The 17,380-nt window shown below is 42.6% G+C and overlaps 1 protein-coding gene and 1 pseudogene across 1 annotated transcript in view; both read left to right on the top strand.

Moving 5' to 3' along the window:
* The window catches only part of LOC134577283 (guanylate-binding protein 1-like), a 326,911-nt gene that overhangs the window by 250,193 nt on the left and 59,338 nt on the right, over positions 1 to 17,380 (top strand). The window lies entirely within an intron of this gene.
* The window catches only part of LOC134577659 (guanylate-binding protein 1-like), a 37,668-nt pseudogene that overhangs the window by 18,751 nt on the left and 1,537 nt on the right, over positions 1 to 17,380 (top strand).

Genomic DNA, 17,380 nt, shown 5'->3' with positions numbered 1-17,380 from the left:
GGTTTGTGTTAAACTAAAACCTATATAATAAATCAAGATTAAGATTTGAGCTGTAAATGCAGTCGTGAAATTTGACGTACAAAGGTTGCTGTAGATTGTGGGAGAAGGTAGGATGCCATTTGCAGTTCCTCTACAGCAGGGGTAGGCAACCTTTGGCACTCCAGATGTTAGAAACTACATCTCATAATGCTCACAGCCATAATACTGGCAAAGCATTGGTGAAGATGTAGTCCACAACATGTGGAGTGCTGAAAGTTGCCTACGGAGATGCAGAGCAACTTCTCTGCAGTATGGAAAACAGCAAAGAGGAAGATAGTTTATTTTATGGTCTAAATTGAATTTAGCATAAATTTGCAAAGTTAATGAAACAATATACATATAGAGGGAATGGGTTATATTATATACATTGTGCTTACAAAACAAGCCACACATGTGTACATTAAATTGGGTGATTACGGTCTAACAAATATGATTGTATTCACAGTCTATATTAATTTTGGACCCATCATTGCACATCCTAGGAGTTAATTTCCTGAGTTAGCTTCTATTTTCATAGTGCATTCATTACATATTCCTTCAGTGTCTCCTTAGCTTCTTGCAGTTGCGTGACAGAACTCTCTGAGTTTATAAAATTGAAATCAGCTCCAACTAAAGTTGAAGGTGATGAATCTTCTGAGTTCAAGCGATACTTCCCAAACTTCATATGGTGTGTCCGAGACTTCTGTTTGAAGTTGGAGAAGGGAAATAAAGAAATCACACAGGATGAATATCTACAAAATGCCCTGACACTTAAAAAAGGTATGCGTGCTTGAGTATATTTTGTATAGGTTATTTAATGTGGACAAATTGTTTGCTCTTTTGGTTTTTCAAACAGCACTGATGTTCCATACAAATAATCTACTTACAACAACAATATGTATAGCACTCAATTAGCACTCAAAATAATTACATATATGTGTGTGTGTCAAAGCGGATCTCTGTTTGTGCCACTGTATGTGTGAATATGTCAGTGTTTATCAGTGTGTATGTACGTCAGTATATGTTTTAGGTGTATGTATGTGTGTCAGATCGTACCTATCTGTTAGGGTTATTGACTGAAGTGAAAATTACTGGGAATCCAAAGTGAATAGCTATTGTTTTTCACGTATAATCTTTATTTTCATGGCAAATACCAATTAAAGGAATAACATGTCCCGACTGCACAAAATACCTAGTCCAAGTAGATAACTTAAAAAAGGAGTCTGGTACAGGGAAATCAGACAATAATACAGTGATAACAAAACTCTCCAAGTGATGTAGGCAGATAACATTTGTGTCAGTTGTAAAACTTTCAGTTTTAACTGGGGAACGTAAGGGTAGCAAATATAAATACATTGTTTACCCATAATGATTTCAACCATATGCGAAATAGAAATTTGACGCCAATCTAGAAGCATAGTTGACCTTAAATTTGAAATTCCTGAATGCTTTCCCTTTAACTAGGTAACCCTATGCATGTGTGTCGGTGTGTCCTGTGTGTGACAGTGTGTTTAGTGTTATATGTGAATAGACTCCTGCATTCAACACCAGCATCACACATGAATACATCCCTTTGACCACCCCTGCTCTATGGAGGAGGGTTGAAAAATGTGTAAATCCTTTAATTCTTTTCTGCCTCTCGTCTGATTTTTTTCTTTGTCATTCTTGAAATGCTTCCGTAGTTCTTTGTCATTCTTGAAATGCTTCAGTAGTTTGGTGGACTAAGAATGATCTTGAGACTGAGAAAGCATGGTGATTGGTGAGCATAGGGAGCAAGGCAAGTCACCGTCCTTGGCCAGTTGCTGATCTGTAAATAAAATATTTCTTCTGCAAGCTTTTTTTGTAATTGTTGGAATTTGGTGGGGGATGTGAAACTACAAGATAGTACCTAGCTTTCATTAATACTGTATCAATTATAATATACTTGGGATGCCTTTTTCTTGTGATATTCCTTCAAAGTGCATCACACGTAGTACAACTGCAATGGTCAAACTCAAGATCCGTTAATATGTGTTTTTGGTGACATTGATATGAGATACATTTCTGTATTGAGCTATGTTTTGTGTTAGTGTCAAGAACCAACCCCCTGAGCAAGAACACATTTAAGAAACATTGTATTCAGGCTGTCTCAAAGGGGACCTGTACCCCTGTACTAACTCATAATGCCACTGTGTAACCTGTGTTAATTAGATGATTCCGGCAATGTTGTCTAAATGTTGCATTTTCAGATGATCAGCATTAATCCACATCGATGTGAGAGAAACCCTTACAATAAAAAGGGTGCTTCACAAGTATTTTACGAAGACAACATATAAACCACCATTACTCAAAGTAAAATGTCTGTTAGTCACTGTTACACCTTACTATTGTTCACGGTATAGATTGGTAGTATATAAAGTCTCCCAAGAAAATGTATACATAGATGTCCAGAGTCCTTTGGTGTTGGAGGGGTTAATAGTTGTCGTTGCAATACAGTTCCTTGATATAAAGCACAGTAACTTGTAGCAGCAAGATGATACCTTTAAAAGGATACAGAGAAAATTGAAGATCATGCTAGCTTTAGTGTACAGATAATCTTAATCGTAATAATCACAGGAGGCGAGTATTTTGCATAATCTTTCTTTACTAACTCCATAGCAGCAAAGAAAAGAGTGACATAACTGAGAACCAATCACAATGCAGTATAGAGTATAAGAGGTGTAACATATGACATAATTTCCTCTTAAAGCATGCAACATCAAAGATCACAATGCAGAATAACAATAGAGATAACTCAAAACATGAAATTTGAACATAAACAGATAGACTCCAAGGGAAGACTTCTTGACGTCAAGTGACGATCTTCCATGACAAGACAACGATGACATCTTGAATGGAGTCTTTCGTATCTTCATTCATCTGGTTAAACTGAAACGAGAATATAAAGGGTATTAGATTCCAAAAAATTGTAGTGTAACACAATGCACTGTCTATCCCTTATGGTCAAGTAAAACCAGCATTATTAAAATAGAGTGAATACATTCCTCCCATCTATCGATGTTAACTAAACATCCCACCCACATGACGTATATGTATTAAATATGCGACAAATCCAACTAGGCAATAGAACAATAATACAGAAACAAAGAGATAGAAATATGCATGAAACAGAGGGAGGGAAGAGCGAGAGAGAGCAGGGAGGGAAAATACTCGCCTCCTGTCATTATTAAAATTAAGATTATCTGTACACTAAAGCTAGCATAATCTTAAATTTTATCAAATGACAGGAGGCTTCGTATTTTGCAATTTCAACGCTGAGAAAGTAGAGTAAAAGCTGGATTAGAAGGAGGACGGAAATTGAACGTCCTAAAGGTGTATTCTGTAGTCCAGTCCGCCGCTCGCAAAATATCCGGAAGAGAGGCCCCTGCCGCGTAGGCGGAAGAGGCCGTGGCCCCTTGAACTGAGTGTGCCCCAAAAGCCTGATCTATCCTGGCAAGGGCTAAGAGCCATCTAATCCATCTGGCCAACGTAGTGACCGAGACTGGAGCGTAGGGGCGGACGTAGGAGATGAGAAGTTGACGATTGGAAGTAGGCTGCAACGTCGCGGTAGCTTCCACGTATTGACGGAGAGTAGAGAACACACAGAGCTGGGGGTCTGAGGGAAAAAAGGGGTAAAAAACTGAGGAAGAGTTGGACTTTGTGCGTCGAGAGACCTGGAAGGTTACTCCCTCTGGATAAAAGGTAAATGCATCAACGTCAAAAGCGCGTACATCGGAGACCCGACGAAAGGAGACTAGGCAGAGTAGGAATGTGAATTTCGCCGGAAGCTGGCGAAGTGATAAATTCTCGTTAGAAGGCCAGTCCCGTAAAAACTGTAAGACTATGCCAACATCCCAAGGTCTTGAGTATTTGGGTCCTGGGGGGCACCAAAGGCGCATGCCACGGAGGAGTCTACAGATGAGTGGGTTCTGTCCCACTGGTGTCCCTTGAGTCGGCGTATGAGCCGCTGAGATGGCCGACCGTATCACGTTGATGGGCCGGTATGATTTCCCGGCCATGAATAGGGAGGTGAGGAAGTTCATGATGGTGGGAATAGGTGCCGTAAAGGGATTGAGATCCCGTCCCAGACACCAAGTTGTCCAGCAGTGCCATGCTGATAGGTAGCACCTCCTTGTACCTGGCGCCCATGAATCCCATTGGAGATCCCTATTTTCCTGCGAAAAATCCTCGGTTTGCCAGGAACTCCTGAAAGAGTCCAGGCCACCATAGGAAGCCGGTCCTCCCTGAGTTAGTCCCATCGGGTTCCTGAGAATGGTCAGAGTATCCGGTAGGAGGAGGGGATCCCTGTTCGACAGTTCCAGAAGATCCGGGAACCATGGTTGGCTCTGCCATAGAGGCGTGATGAGGGTCAGTGTTACCTTCTGTGTGCAGATTCGGTGGAGGACCCTTGCTATCATTGAGAATGGCGTGAATGCGTAAGCTCCGTGTTGTGGCCATTGTTGTAGGAAAGCGTCCGTTGCTAGACTCTGGGGTCTGGGAGCCAGCTGAAGAAGTCCTTTGTTTGACGGTTGTTGCGGGAGGCGAATAAATGCAGGGAGAAGGGACCCCTTTGTGCATCCAGTATCGAGAAAATATGAGGATATAGTTGCCAGCTGCTGGTGTCCTGCCAGTGGCGTGAGTACCAGTCTGCTGTCATGTTGGATTCCCCTGGTAAGTGTTCCGCTAACAGTGTGATGTTGCAAGGCAGGCAATAATTGAAGATTTCCTTAGTGAGTTCTGCTAGTGCCTGGGAACGGGTGCCTCCGAGTCGGTTGATGTATCTTACCGCCGAGACATTATCCATCCGGAGCAGAATGCAGCAGTTGGATCCTTTGCCAGGCTGTGAATGGCGAACGATCCTGCCAGGAGCTCCAGACAGTTGATGTGCATAGAAAGTTCTTGGGGGGTCCACACTCCTCCCGTGGAGGAGGTGCCGTCTGTTGCTCCCCAGCCTGAGCGTCTGGCGTCTGACTCCAGTATGAAGTCTGGTTGGTTTCCGAATATGGCCCGGCCGTTCCAAGCCTGCATGCAGTTCAGCCACCAGTGCAGTTTGTTCCCGAACCTCGTCCGACATAGGGACCGGTTGATCGTATGTTGGGTTTTTGCGAAGGAACTTCGCCTTGAGGCGTTGCATGGCTCTGTAATGTAGGGGTCCAGGAAAGATGGCCTGGATGGAGGAGGCGAGAAGGCCCACTATCCATGCCAGTAGTCGTAAAGGTATGGATGTTAGTTGAAGTACCTTCTGAATTTCTCTGCGCATGGTGGTAATCTTTGCGGCCGGGAGGCGTAGAGTACACTATGTCGAGTCTATCTTGAACCCTAGGAATTTGATCAATTGAGCGGGGATCAGAGATGACTTGGGGCCGTTGATAACGAAGCCCAGTGATTCGAGAAGGTGTACCGTGTAGTCTGTGTGACTCTTTAGGGTCCTTGCATCCTCATCGAATATCAAGATGTCGTCGAGGTAGACAATGCATCTTATGCCTTGGGCCCTCAGTTTCGCCATTACCGGCTTCATAATTTTGGTGAAACACCATGGGGCTGAACTGAGGACAAACGGGAGGCAGGTGAATTGCCAAGGTGTCCCGTGCCAGTAGAAACGGAGATATGATTGACTCCTTTCGTGCACGGGGATGGTAAGGTATGCGTCCTTGAGGTCTAGATGCGTGAACCAGTCGTTCTCTCAAAGTAGGTCCCGGAGAAGGTTGAAGTGGCGGTAGACCACGTAGGAATTGAGTTCCCTGAGGTTAATGACGGGTCGAAATTATCCGGTCTTCTTCCTGACCAGGAAAATATTGCTGTAGAACCTGGAGGAGTCCGGCGCTGGTTGGATGGCACCTTTGGAGTGTAGCTCCTGGAGTTCCGAGTCTATCAAACCAGCATCCGCCCGTGAAAGTTGGATCGGGCGTGGTGGGGTCTGTTGGAGTGGCGTTGTCTCGAATTCTATTTGGTAGCCCCGCACCGTCCGAAGTATCCATGTGTCGGAGGATAGGTCTGCCCAATTCTGGAAAAAAAGAGAAACACGACCTGCGATATGGCAAGGGGTTAGAGGTAGGATGAAATGGTGACTTACCGTTGGAGAATCTCACTCTGGAGCGTCCTCGGCCGCCACGGCCATGGTCCGATCCCCTAAACTGGTGGAATCGATGGCGGGCAGATGAATCCGTGTAGAATGACTGTGTTCTGGTGTGTGGGGGCTGGATAGCCAGAAGCGGCTGGTGGCACGGCCCCTCTGCCGACCAGCCCTCCCAAAAACACCTCGGGTGTTGGAGCCGCGGAATACTTTCCGCATTGACGTTTGTGCCTTCTTGAGGGATGTGAATATATTGACCCTCTTATTAAGCTCAGTAAGGAAGGCCTCTCCAAACAGCTTGCCCTGTGCCATGGGGCCCAATTCCTTATCCCCCGGTTCGACAAGCTTGTCGTCAATTCTGAAAAGTGCTGCTCGGCGCCTCTCCAAAGAGAGGGCCACATTAGTGTTCCCGAGGAGCAAGTAAAGAAATTCTCTGCATTTGTGTATGAGACGAGTAAGCCCAAAACCTTAGCAGGAGGACTCACTGTGACCGGAAGAAGTACGTGCTAAATATACTATAAAATCTCCAAAGTGTGATACATGTACAAATGCAAATGTTCAGTTCTGGCCACCATGGGGTCGGGATCAGTCTGACATGTAAATTAAATAGGCTCCCTGATTAACAGACTTAAATAAACCAGGATTTACGCTAGTTCCTGGTGCAACTTTCTGCTCAATGACAGCTCTCATGTTTTCCAGTGCTAGGAAATCTTGCCGCCTCTTATGTGACGTCAATTCAGAGTGGCTCAATCCCTTGCCTGGAGAATGCGGTGGTAAACCTTGCAGTGATCGAGAATGCCGCAGCTATTCAAGATGGGGTATCTCTCTATGAGTATGAGATGAAACAGAAGCAGAACATGTTTCCAGTCGAGCAGAATGTTTTCATGAAATCCACCGTGAATGTGAGGAAAAGGCAGTGGAAGTCTTTCTGAAACGGTCTTTCAAGGATGACGAACGGAAGTATCAGTCACAGCTCATGGTGGGTGACATGATTTCTTCAAATGAGGCTGTCCACTATAAACCTGTATGTTTGTGTGCACCTACAGGTGATAGTCCCACATACTGAATTACTCTTCAATCTACACATCCAGCTGTGGAATAAAAACGTCACTGAAACCAGAACGTTTTATGTGAGATTTTCTAAAGGGGAACTGTCACTTCACAGGATTTTGTATATTCTGTCTACCTGTCCTCTAGGAAGCATGTTTTAGTGAAGTCTGAAATATAAAATTAAATGTAGAAAACCAAAACATTGTATATATCAATATCCCGGAAGTGACGTCCATCCTGCCTCCGTGTCAATCATTGTTATAAATGTTGCTCTTTTCTGACACTGAATGCAGGCCTCGATGTAATATTTTTGTTTTACCCATTGCTCAGCTCTGCGTAAAATATTGGCGCTATATAAACAATTGTAATTGTAACAAGAAAGCCAACACGTCCAATTAGCTCACTCGTATAGAGCATTTAATCAAGGTGCCATTTAGCTACCTAAAGTCAGTTCAAATATTCTAATATAGGTATATACATAGGTATGTAGGTATAAATGAATGTGCCAGAACGGACTGTAAAATACATGCAATTCGAGGACTTTTAAAAATGGCGCTGATAGTGTTTCCGGTATACAAAGCCGGAATGACGTCATGACGTGTAGGACACGTCCGTCGACATCCGATGACGAAAGCGGAAGTATAGAAACACGGAAAGCGCGGGAAAGAGCGCTAACTTCACACAACATAAAAAGGCACTTTGGAGATGAACTTACAACACCACTTGAGAAAGGCTTTCCTGCCGAAACGCGTCGTGGTACTTCAGATGGACTAATTTTACCTGTATTTGATTTTATATGTTTTAGAGTTTTGAGTTAATAAATAATTTAAATTTGATCCGGTATCCTGGAATATTTTAATCTGACATCCAGAGGTAACCAGTGGCAACTATACTCTGCATACCAATACAAGGGGTCCAGCATAAAAGGTTTCATCTCTAACCAAAGCCCTTAGTCTGAGTCAGCTTACATAAGTGACTCAGAAGCATGTGAGTGTAACCAATTATATATGGTCACATTATAAATGTAAACAATATTACCCTATGTTCTTTTTTCTCTCTAGTTTTACTGTTTTAGCTATTTACTCAGGACGATACTGGTAATATAGCTTTTTGCAGATATATCTCAAGCCGTTTGGCTACAATATAATGAATCTATGAATAGGCCTCCAAGTTGTGTGAAGTACATTAGGCACTTTAGTTTCCCCCATATCTGGCCTGATTATAAAAGAATTGCCACATCTCGATTTCCCATCATTCCATAAAACATTGAAAATCACCTATAACTTGTGTTAACTTTTCTCCTCTTCTCCATATGCTTTCTCTATTCTGACTGCCATTTGTAAAAGATAGACCTTATAACAATGACTGATAGGAAACTAAGATGGAGGGCGCCCAGTTGCAGGATAAAGATGTGTGGATTTCCACATTTAATTTTATTTTTAACAATTCACAAATACATTTTAATTAAACATAGGGATAAGTAAACATGACGTTAAAAATCCTGGGAAGTAACAGTATCCCTTAAAATAAAAATAAAATAAAAATATATGTGAAAATATAGTTGCCACTGCATATGAAAACCCACACTCTTCGGGTTTCTCTCAAGTGTAATATTATTTATTGTAATTTTAAAGAGCTTTATTCCTTATTTATATATTATGCAAGGAGCATTGCTGGCATATAGACTTGACAAACAACATGTCAGAAAACTGAGTAGGTGGGCAGGAGGGAATATGAGGAACATGTCACCCAAATGAAAATAAAAAGATGGCCGCAGTGGCAGGGTGGGAAAGGAAGTAAGTTTATCTTATTAACTCTTTATGTAACGCATAATAATATTCATGTCTATAACAAGATATGTATTTATTGCTTCAGAAAATTCTAACCAAAAAGTGAGTCTGCCAGAACAATTTGTTTATGTGCAACACTTGTAAATAAAATAATCTATATGTTTTAATGTGCATGTTTCTAAAAAGAAGTTTTAAAAAGAAAAAAGACAAAAACAAAAACACGTTTCCTAATGATATGGTATTTATTGCCTGTGTTTCTCTGCAATTTTAATGCTGTTTCTTTGCAGCTGGATGTGAACCAGAGATTTGAGCAGTTTTGTAGACGTAATGAAGAAGCATCTGAAAAAAAGTGCAGAGCTATCATTCAGGCTCTCAGCATTAATCTGGAACAGAGGCTTCAAAATGGAGACTTCTGTAAGTCGGGAGGACATACTGAGTTTGTTATAGAGAAACAGAGGCTGGTGGATGAATATTTGAAGATCAATGGAAAAGGAATCAAGGTACGGTGACATTCTCTAAATGAGAAGAGCCGTTTTTGTGATATATATATTTTTTTAAAGTTGCACAAGTCATTGCCTCTGGTAGCTTGCTATAAACTGCAGGAGCCCCCTGTATGTAATTAAAGTTCAATTTACAGAGCATGAGATACAAACTGTTAAAGTAAGTTACATCTGACTTAAAATGAAACTGTTTTGTTTCCATGCAGGCTGTCTCAGTCACAGCCAGGGGAAGTGTGGTTTGGGCTGCATAAACAGAAACAAAAGTGGTTTAACTCCTAAATAGCAGAGAATTGAGCAGTAAGACATCAATGACATAAAAACTACTTCATTACCCTAAAATTGATTTGGTGACTATAGTGACCCTTTAATTGCTTGTGCAGCCAAATGATGACAGGACAGCAGCAATACTCAACACCCATAATGAATTAGCCGATTGTGGTTTATAGCCCTATGATGGGTTCATTGAGTATTTTGAGTATTAAAATGTATGACCAAGCCGGTATCTGTCAGTGTGTATTTCTGTGTTCCCACAACCTTGGCTTTGTGCTGACTATTCCTTTGTACCATTTGCCTTTATAACGTGTTTGCATTAAAGGAGCACTCTTTGCCCTATAACAACTTCATCAGAATAAAAGTCATTATGGTGGGGGGGAGGGAGGGAGGAGGGTCCTTGGGACTGGTTACATTTATGAGTTAAACAGTACTGAATGGTTAAACCCCAAAGTCTGCAGTCTGGCACCATTCAGCTCTGCTCTCTCCACATAAATTTGAGTCCAATGATTCACACAAGGATGCTCGAACAGGGCACAACTGACAGACTGAGAGTGTCAGTAATTCCCCATTCACAGAATGGCTTGAGATATATGTATGTTTCTCAAGTGATTTTGGGAATTGGGAGCTAACCTGACCTCCATTTCTACATATACTTACATGCCAACATTTAATCTATTCAAATGCATTCCTTAACTCATATCTTTAAAGGGACACTGTAGTCACCATAACATTTCATCTACATCAATTGGTTATGGTGCCTGGAGTCCCCTGGCACTGTCCCTTCGTTCAGTGTTAAACCGTTTTCGAGCAGTTTAATAGTAAATAAGGGTCCTTGGCCACCCAGAGCCCAACCTCTACTGGAGGTGTGGCTAAGGTAGAAATTACACACTTCCTTGTAGTCATACTGAGAACGGGAGCTCTAATAGGCTAAAAGCAGCCAGCTGACACTCTCAGCCAATCACATCTGCCCATTGCTGTTCAGGCTACTTCTTCCTTATTAGCCCAAGCAGTACAGAGAGTATGGGCTGCTGGTGAACATAGAAACAGTAAAAATGTTTAATGCTGAATGAAAGGTCGGGATCAGGAGATGTCAGACACTATAACCAATTTCATGAGATGAAACAGATACAGTACCCACAGTGTCATTTAATGTTTGGGATTTAAAACATAGTTCTCTGTATTAGGTTACTCCAAATGTTCTTTTTAACTTTATTTATTTGTGGTGTTTATTACTTGTTTGGCACTCTCTCCCTGTAATTTTATTTCAAAAACAGTAAAATAAGATGAAATCTTATTGGAAACTAAAGCTGGGCCAAGTATGGTCACTCTTTCCCCATCCAAGTACCAGTCTGGTTTGATTGGACCAGTCTTACAGGTTTTAGGCTCAGCGACCATGTGTGGATGTACACTCTGAACTGATGAGGGATGAACAAGGGGGGTGGAAAGGTGGAGTGGGCAAAGGGAGGGGACCAATGCATGATCTATACACCAAAACTGCTTCATTAAGCTGAAGTTGTTTTAGTGACTATTATGTCCCTTTAAAATAGACTAGTGTATTCAAATTCACTTTATTTTCTAATGGAGGACAGTGAACGCAAAATGTTGTATACAAGCACATCTTACTGAATTGCCCCATGTATTAGATATTGGATTTTTTACACATTTTTTTTTTTATATTGTGTTATTTGTTTGGCTAATAAAATGAAGAGAATGTTTTAATTATCTTTTTTAATTAAAGGACAAAGACATCCTAGAAGAGTTTCTCGGAGAAAAGCAGAAAATAGAAACCAGCATTTTACATATGGACAATTCTCTACATGAAAAAGAAAAAGAAATGGAAAGTAAGTCAAATATAAGTAAAAAGATATTTCCTAAAAATTCTAGTTATTGGCGAAATTTCCATTTCAGAAGACCACCAAATATAGAGTAACTGAAAAACGAGACGTGTAACATCGCACTTTTCTGTTGAGAAAAGTGTTGACTGATAAATCCATTGAATCACTGAAAAAAAGATATACATTAAAGAAAGTTGGTTAGGGCACAAAATAAACAGATGAAAAAAATCTGACAGATTCAACAAAGTAAACATACAGATAAGTAGGAATGATGAAAATAGGACTAACACCTCCCAAGATTCAACAAAGTGTGCTGAAAACTATACATATAAACTTGCCAATGATACTTTGTTAAATCTCCCACTTAGTTTTAGTTTCTCATGAGTATATTTGTTAAACACAAATTTTGTCTGGATGGACAAAATTTGGTGAAAATGATCAGAAGGCATTCGTTAGGATACACATTCACAAATGATTATAGGGAAGCTTAAAACCCCTGTTTAATGCTCCTACTTGCATGCCGCATATCTGCTAAATGGTGAGCAGTCATCGTTACTAGCACCTAGGCAGCTGTTGCTGTTTATTCACTTCAAAGTTTCCACCACATGGAGATAGGACCAGTATATTAACGGGAGGAGAACCTGCACTGGTCCTCTTGCGCTCCCACCTTATGTCCAGTGGGTGAGGGCTCAATCATAATACATGGGGGACATGCTATTGAGAGTGGTATTGTGCCCATTGGTGGGGTGTGGAGTATACATTCCTGTGTCCCTTCCCGCCACCAATTATAGGCGGGTGGGGACTATAACATAGGTGAAAGGACATTTCTTTTGTCTCCCACCAGCCTCCACTCCTTGAGGGGATCTTTGAGAGGAACATGCCAATGCTGGCTGCTAGGACTGCCAGTGTACAAAAAAATTTGGACTTTTAAAATATGAGTCAATATTTTAGCAATCCAGGCCTGTATTTTACTGCTCCAAGTGAGATTCCAGCCTTTTATTTTCATTAAATTCCGGATCCAAATCAGGTCCATTCAGAACCTATTCTGCAAAATCTGGGCGTAGATAAATATTATTTCATGATACCTATTAACACAATGTAAGATTGTATCCTCTACAGGATAACAATCTTTTATTTGTTTGGTTTCTACCCACCACTAGGAGAACTATTCAAACTCCTTTTAGCCCAATTCTTTGTTCAAAGGTTCTATTATTAAGTATACCAAACCATATACTTTGTATACTTTGAGATAAACATGTACCACTGGCGGACTTATCACTTTAGGGACTATTTTATATAACTTAGATCATCAAAGCAGATAAGCAGAATTTAAATAGCCTTCTATACCTATATGGAATATATATATATCTTTAAAGGTCCCCTTAAGAGCGTTTTTTCAAATTGACGGAATTTTATGATAAGAGGCTCCTTTAAGAATTTCCTTAAATTCGTGGAATGTACCTAGTAAGATGGCATTCCATAGCATTATATATCTGTCTAAATACATAATTAACAATCCCCTTCTTTAATAACATACTAAGATAATATAGGTATAGATCCACTTGATCCCCTATTCAAATAGCAGTAACATAAAGATATAATTAGTCTCGTGGCTATCCTTGGATTATGTTTAATCATACAGTCAGTTCCCTGGTGTACAGTTAATCATTCAGTCATTTTACAATGTCAGTTTCTATTTTGTTTGATACACGCCCCCCATGGGAGGAGCTATTAAGAACAGACAGACTGTATCAGCTTTGACTTTGTCTCATCTCTCCTCCCCTTCCCTCCCCTTTCCTATTTTTACACGAGGCTGAATTATTGAGTCTCAGTCTAAGGGGAGGTGTCATAGGCATCATGACGCAGCACTTTAAGTCCCGCCCCCTGGGGAGGCTCACTGTAGACCCATGACGCGGCGGCAGGATCCGCCTTCATTCTACTCCCCTCGGATACTCATACAAGGTAGAGGAGAGGAGTCTCCACCCCCTGACGTAGACGCGGCTGTTTCCCGCCCACGTCAAGCTTTATCGCTCACCTAACAAGGATTCCCAGCTGATTAGGGCACTCCACGGATTGGCTCTTGGATCTTTTAAAAACCATCACAGCAACAAAGGTATTCTTATCCCCTGACGAAGGTGCAACTCCACGCACCGAAACTCGCATCGGCAGGGCCGGTGCTTCCTATAAGGTGAACTAGGCAGCCGCCTAGGGCGCCATATAGGAGCGGGTGCACTGCGCCCCCATCGCCTGCCCTTTAAATGCCTCAGCCGCCTGAGCGCTCTATAGAGAGTGCTCAGACGGCTGCCGCACTGCCTCACCTCCCCTTCCCTGTAGCGTGGCCGAGCTCCTCTCCGGTCCGCGACCCGGCAGGACTGACAGGAAGTCAACACTGAGTGTGCACTTCCTGTCAGTCTCGCCTGGACCGCGGACCAGAGAGGAGCTCGGCCACGCTACAGGGGAGGTGAGGAGAAGATTGGTGGGGAGGGGGGGAATATTACAGGGAGGGAGGGGGGGAAAGTATTGGAGGGAGGGGGGAGAATATTACAGGGAGGGAGGGGACAGTATATTACAGGGAGGGAGGGGACAGTATATTACAGGGAGGGGGGAGAGTATATTACAGGGAGGGAGGGGGAAGAGTATTACAGGGAGGCGGGAGAGCATTGGAGGGAGGGGGGAGAATATTACAGGGAGGGGGGAGAGTATTACAGGGAGGGAGGGGGGGGTATTGGAGGGAGGGGGAGAATATTACAGGGAGGGGGAGAGTATTACAGGGAGGGAAGGGGGAAGAGTATTACAGGGAGGGAGGGGAGAAGAATATTACAGGGGGGGAGAGTATTACAGGAAGGGAGGGAGGGGGGGAATATTACAGGGAGGGGGGAGAATATTACAGGGAGGGAAGGGGAAGAGTATAACAGGGAGGGGGGAAGAATATTACAGGGAGGGAGGGGGGTTGAAGATTACAGGGAGGGAGGGGGGAGTGGAGAAGATTGGAGGGAGAAGAAGAGAAGATTACAGGGAATGAGGGGGAGTGGAGAAGATTGGAGGGAGGGGGGAGAAGAAGAGAAGATTACAGGGGGAGGGGGGGAGAAGAAGAGAAGATTACAGGGGGGGAGAAGAAGAGAAGATTAACGGGAGGGGGGGAGAAGAAGAGAAGATTACCAGGAGGGGGGGGGAGAAGAGAAGATTACCGGGAGGGGGAGAAGAGAAGATTGGAGGGAGGGAGAAGAGAAGATTAGGGGGGAGGAGAAGAGATTACAGGGAGGGAAGGGGGGAGAAGAAAAGAAAATTACAGGGGGGGGAGAGAAGATTACAGGGACAGGGGGAAAAGAAGAGGAGAACACAGGGAGGGGGGAAGAAGTGGAGAACACAGGGAGGGGGGAATAAGAGGAGAACACGGGGAGAAGAAGAGGAGAACACGGGGGAGATGAGAACACAGGGAGGGGGGTTGAGGAGAAAGTGGGGGAGGGAGAGACCACTAAAGGAGGGAGGGGGTGGTGGAGAGACCACTAGGGGAGGGGGGTGAGGAGAGACCGCTAAGGGAGGGGGGGGGGAGGATAGACCACTAGGGGAGGGTGGGGGGAGAGGAGAGACCACTAATGGAAAGGGGCGGGCAGAGGAGAGCAGAGACCACTAAGGGGGAGACGAGAGATCACTAATGGAAAGTCGGGGAGAAAAGGAGACCACTAAGGGAGGTGGAGGGGAGAGGAGAAACCACTAAGGGGCAGGGGAGATCTCTAAGGGATGGGAGGGAGAGATCTATTGGACAGGGGGCAGGACAGGGAGCTCTTTCACACTATGCACAGAAACACAACATGTTTCCCTTACACACAGAGAAACACACAATGCATCAATTACACACACACACACACACACACACAATGCAACCCTTACACATAAAGACAATGCATCCTTTGCTCATATACACAGAAACACACAATGCATCCCTTACACACACATGCAAACACACCCTGCTTCTCTTACACAGACACAGAAACACAGAGGGGGGGGGGTGGGAGAGGGGGGGCGGCAAATCTTTCTTTTGCCTAGTACGGCAAAAATCCTTGCACCGGCCCTGCGCGTCGGGTTTCTTGTTTTTTTGTGTTCGTTTCCACTGATGGTAGCACTAGGTGTTTAGCACTTATTTATTTATTTTCTTTAAGCCAGAGTTGATTTAGTTTCTGGGGGACGTTTTGAGAGCAGTTTCTCCGCTTATTAGGGACAGTATAGAACACCCTTGAAGGTGTTTGTCTCAGAAGCTGATAGGGCTGTCTAGCTTTGTTCCAATTGCTTTAGGAGTCTATTCTGTGGTACCAGACCTCTATATTATCAGGATATAGGACTTTTTAAGGTATCAGATCCTAGAGCAGACAGCTTACCGGTACTTCTCTCATTTTGTTAAGTGGGGTTTTTTTGGAGTCTCATTAGGACTGCATCATACACCTCCTCAGGTGGTCTATTCAGGAGTTGACAGGGATTGTAGCTCTGCAGTATTTTGTCTGGAGCCTCCCTTTCCTAAAATTCAATCTCTACAGCGTCCTTTTTTAATATATGAGCTCTCTACCTCCTCTATAGACTTTGATATGCATTCTATTACCATCTAGCAGTTTTTTCTTTCACCAGCTAATCTTCTACTGGTGTTTTCGACCTCAACTTTATGTGTAACTGCCCTATGGTCTATATTTCATCCTTATATATTAAGATTATCATTGTCCCTCCTTCTGTTTCACTGTAGTTGTTCCATTTAGAGTGCTCCCTTTCATATATTAAAGTATTTATTATTTTGGCACTTCTTTGGAACAGCTATATATGACAATTAAGTGAGGATTTTTTCCCCACTAACATCACTCTGTGCTGTTTTACCATTTACCTGTAGTATATAATTTACAATAAGTATTGTCCTTGACTTTGTCTTTCAAAACCAGATGTGAGCCTCCTTCCCTGGAGACTCCAATTTAGTCTTTTTTGTTTCTTATAGATAAATATTATAAGCAAAGTCTGGATTTTCCAGGTGGCTCTGCCCCATTTGGTGGTTTTGGCTAGTGAAGGGACACTTTATGAATGCATTCCTTTTCTCATTCTTCAGAACAAAAGATTGAGAATGAGACTGTAGCTCGCAAATTGCAGTTGGAAGAGGAGAAAAAAATGCAGATGGAGAAAACTATAAATGAGTTGAAGAAAAACTTTGAGCAGCAAGCCTTAATGCTGAAGAAGAAGTTGGAAGATGAACGAACACAAATGATAGAAGAAAATAATTGGCTAATTGAGCAGAAAACCAAGGTACATTTAAGAAAGCTTTTGCTCTAAAATGGACAACCTCCTCCTCCATCCCAAGCACTATAAATACTACTGCATGCTGTAGCAAACAGTCTGACTACTTACCACTACTGAGCACATTAGTAGTTATGGTGCTCAGAGTTTTTTAATGCATTATAGAGATAATAGAATAAAAATGAAAAAGAAAAACAATCGCTCATTTTTTTTTTAAAGGAAATAAGAAATAGCGTAAAGTAAACCTGCTTGGCTGCTTTGCAATCTCTCTAAGAGGACCAGTGGGAAGCATACCCCCCTACCCCCCACCCCTCCTGTGATGCCAGACAGTGGTGGTGAATCACATTATATGCGCTCACACACCAAACAGCAAACTGTGACTTGAAAACTAAATCTGAATCATCTCCAATATTTTGTTCTACAATTTGCAAGCTGGTTCTCAAGTCATAACAACTTGCTATTTAGTGAATGGACCTCATAACTGCTAGTTTGTTTCCTCACATAAGCTCAGACTGATTTTCTTTTTGTTCTGCAAGATTACAAGTCAACTTTGTA

The sequence above is a fragment of the Pelobates fuscus genome, chromosome 11, assembly GCF_036172605.1.
Source record: "Pelobates fuscus isolate aPelFus1 chromosome 11, aPelFus1.pri, whole genome shotgun sequence".
In the NCBI taxonomy this organism is placed as follows: domain Eukaryota; kingdom Metazoa; phylum Chordata; class Amphibia; order Anura; family Pelobatidae; genus Pelobates; species Pelobates fuscus.
Note: the sequence above shows the minus strand (reverse complement) of the source record. Positions and strands in the feature narration are given on the sequence as shown.